The sequence below is a fragment of the Antechinus flavipes genome, chromosome 1 (assembly GCF_016432865.1).
Source record: "Antechinus flavipes isolate AdamAnt ecotype Samford, QLD, Australia chromosome 1, AdamAnt_v2, whole genome shotgun sequence".
Lineage (NCBI taxonomy): Eukaryota > Metazoa > Chordata > Mammalia > Dasyuromorphia > Dasyuridae > Antechinus > Antechinus flavipes.
The window spans coordinates 283,432,796-283,437,048 of record NC_067398.1 but is presented as its reverse complement, the minus strand read 5'-3'; positions in this window follow the sequence as shown (position 1 = coordinate 283,437,048).

Sequence of the window (4,253 nt, the reverse complement as noted above, 5' to 3'; positions counted from 1 at the left end):
AACACCGCCAGACCCCAGAGACTTGGGGACAAAAGGTCCCTAGGCACCTTTTGGTTTCCAGAGCCAAGCAATGATTGTTTCCTTACCAGGCATTTATCCCAAAAAAATGACCCCCAAACTGTGTTGGAGAGCAAATCCAATTTACAAATACTCAGATATATCTCAAATGCAGAACAGAAATATTTATTCTTAGAATCTTGCAAGAAGCAACCATCTCCAGACTGGACTACAAACCAGTCTAGAGAGGTTAATTTCCACAGAGATTGCAATGAGTTATATAGTTGTGACCATAAGAATAATGCTTGGAAGTAACATGAACTTGTTAAATTTTGACCTGAATTTTATGATGGTCAGTTTTGCAACTGCTTATGACTATTTATCTAATTTCATCTCCCCAGATAAATTAAATCTCAATTTACTTTAGTTAATGATTTTAGTAAGAAACCATATAATCCCCTCACAAAGAGATTTGTTTAGAGGTAAGTAATACATTAAACTAGTATAATCAAGAAGGTTTGGTTTATTTCAGGCTTCCTCAATAAATACAGATTACCCAGTTTACAGATCCCTTAGAATGTCTCCAGTTCATTAATTAGTTAATTTCTTCTAAGAAGTTAAGTAAAGGTCCAGGAGATCAGATATTTCTACTAAAGGAGCAGGTCTTTTGTTCTCTTTACCAGAGCCTTAATGATTAACAGACCCTTGAATTGGGTCTGGAATTATCAAGTGAGAGGTTTAAGTTTTGGGGTTCTCTTCAAATGACTATTCTCGGGAAATCTTCAGTTTCCCATTATACTCATAATCAAATTAACTAAAAGTTTCTCTATTTTGTTGGTTTTTCATGAAATCAACTTTTAGTTTTATTTATTAATTCAATCATTTTCTTACTTTCAGTTTTATTAATTTCCCCTTTTGTTTTCAGAATTTCAAATTTGGTATTTGGAGATTTTTAATTTGCTCTTTTTAGTTGCATGCCCAATTCATTGATCTTTTTTTTTCTCTATTTTATTCAACTAAGCATCTAGAGATATATAATTTCCCCTAAGAACTACTTTGACTGCATTCAATAAATTTTAGCATGCTATTTCATTATTGTTATTCTCTTGAATGAAATTAACAATTGTTTCTATGATTTGTTATTTCACCCACTCCTTCTTTAGGATTAGATTACTTAGTATCCAATTAATGTATGATCTATTTTTCCCTGGCCCTTTATTACACATAATTTTTATTACATCATGATCTGAAAATGATGCATTTACTGTTTCAGTCTTTCTGCATTTGATTTTGAGGTTATGTCCTCAATGGTCAATTTTTATGTAGGTTCCATGTAGTGCCAAGAAAAAAAGTATATTCTCTTCTGTCCCCATTCAGTTTTCTCCAAAGGTCTATAATAACTAACTTTTCTAAAATTCTATTTACCTTAACTTCTTTTTTGTTTATTTTGTGGTTTAATTTATCTAGTTCTGATAGAACGAGGTTGAGATTCCTCCACTAGTATGATTTTGCTGTCTATTTCTTTTCTTTTTGCAGCTCACTTAACTTCTCCAGGTATTTGGATGTTCTACCACTTGATGCATATGTTTCGTATTAATATTACTCCATTATCTATGGTATCCTTTAGCAAGATGTAGTTTCCTTTCTTACCTCTTTTCATCAGATCTATTTTTGCTTTTGCTTGATTGGAGATTATGATCACCACCCTGATTTTTTCACTTTAGCTGAAGCATAATAGATTCTTTCCCAGCCCTTTACCTTTACTCTGCTTGTATCACTCTCCTTTAAATGTGTTTCTTGTAGGGGATGCAGCCAAAGCAATTCTTAGGGGAAATTGCATATCTCTAAAAAGCTACACGAATAAAATAAAGAAAGAGGAGATCAATGAATTAGGCATGAAACATAAAACACTAGGAAAAAACAAATTTAAAACCCCCAATTAAATACCAAATTAGAAATTCTGAAACTCAAAGGAGAGATTAATAAAATAGAAACTAAGAAAGCTATTGAACTAATAAATAAAAGTAAGTGTTGGTTTCATGGGGAAAAAATGCATAACCCTTTTGCTAATTTGATCAGAAAAAAGGAAAGGAAAAAAACAAATCATCAGCATCAAAAATGAAAAAAGTGAAATTATCACCAATGTAAAAGAAATTAAAGAAATAATTAGGAGCTATTTTATCCGACTGTATGACAGCAAATCTAACAATCTGTCTGAAATGGATGAATATTTACAAAAATATAAACTGCCCAGGTTAACAGAAGAGGACTATTTAATTCCCATTTTAGAAAAAAAAAATTTGAATAAGTCTTTAATGAGCTCCTTAAGAAAAAAATCTCCAGACACAGATGGATTCACAAATGAATTCTACCAAACATTTAAAAACAATTAATTCCAATAATATGTAAACTATTTGGAAAAATAGGTAAAGAAGGAGTATTGCCAAATTCCTTTTATGACACAAAAATGGCATTAATACCAAACCAGGAAGAGCCAAAAGAGAGAAAGAAAATTACAGAACAATATCCCTAATGAATATTGATACAAAAATTTTAAATAAAATATTAACAAAAGAATTATAGCAACTTATTAGCAGGATAATACACTATGATCAAGTGGTATTTATATCAGGAATGCAGAACTGGTTCAATATCAGGAAAACTATTACTGTAATCGATCATATCAATTACAAAATCAACAGAAATTATATGATAATCTCAATAGATGTAGGAAAAGCTTTTGGCAAAATATAGCATCCATTCCTATTAAAAACATGAGAGAGTATAGAGAGAATATAGGAATAAAGGGAGATTTCCTTAAAATAATAAGTAGTATCTATCTAAAAGCTATAGCAAGCATTTTATTTGAAAGGGAGAGAAACTGGAGGAATTCCCAATAAGATCAGGGATGAAACAAGGCTGCCTATTTTCCCCTCTGTTATTCAACATTGTGGTAGAAATATTGGCATTAGCAATAAGAAAAGAAAAAGAAATTAAAGGAATTAGAATAGGCAGTGAGGAAATAAAACTATCATTTTTTGCATATGATATGATAATCTACTTAGAGAATCCTAGAAAAATCATCCAAAAATATACTGGAAACAATTCACAGCTTTAGCAAAGTTGCAAGATATAAAATAAACCCATACAAGTCATCAGCCTTTCTTTATATTGCTGACAAAGTCCATCAACAAGAGCTAGAAAAAGAAAACCCACTTAAAATTACCATAGGCAAAATAAAATATTTGGGGGTCTACCTGCCCCCCTGGAAAATATCAATTGTTCATTGTTGGGCTGAGCTAATATAATAAAAATTATAATTCTGCCTAAATTGGTCTACTTGTTCAGTGCCATACCAAGCAAACTGCCAAAACATTATTTTATAGAACTAGAAAAAATAATAACAAAATTCATCTAGAAAAACAAAAAGTCAAGAATGTCAGGGAATTAAAGAAAAAAAGACACAAAGGATGATCGCTTAGCAGTATCAAAACTAAAACTTTATTAAAAAGCATCAGTCATCAAAATCATTTAGTACTGGCTAAGAAATAGAGTGGCAGATCAGTAAAATAGATTAGTTATATATGATACAATAATCAAGGCCTATAGCAATCTAGTATTTGATAAACCCCCAAACTCTAGCTTCTGGAATAAGAACTCATTATTTGACAAAAATTGCTGGGAAAAATGGAAAATAATTTGTCAGAAACTCAGCATAGACCTACTTCTCACACCCCATACCAAAATAAGGTCAAATTGAATACGTGATATGGGCATAAAGGATGATACCATAAACAAATTAGGAGAATAAGAGATAATTTACTTATCAGATCTTTGGAGAAAAGAAGAATTTATGACCAAAGAAAAACTAGAGAATATAGTGAAAGGTAAAATGGACAACTTTGATTACATTAAATTAAAAAGCTTTTACACAAACAAAATTAACAGAAACAAGATTAAAAGGAAAGTACAAAGCTGAGGAAAAAAATATAACCAGTATTTCTGATAAAGGTCTCATTCTAAAATATATAAAGAATTGTGTCAAATTTTTAAGAATATAAAACATTCCCCAACTGATAAATGGTCAAAGGATATAAATAATTTTCAGATGATGAAATTAAAACCATCTATAGTTATATGAAAAAATGCTCTAAATCACTATTGATTAAAGAAATCCAAATTAAAACAACTCTAAGATACCACATCACACCTCTCAGATTGGCTAAGATATGGGAATATGGGATACTGATGCATTG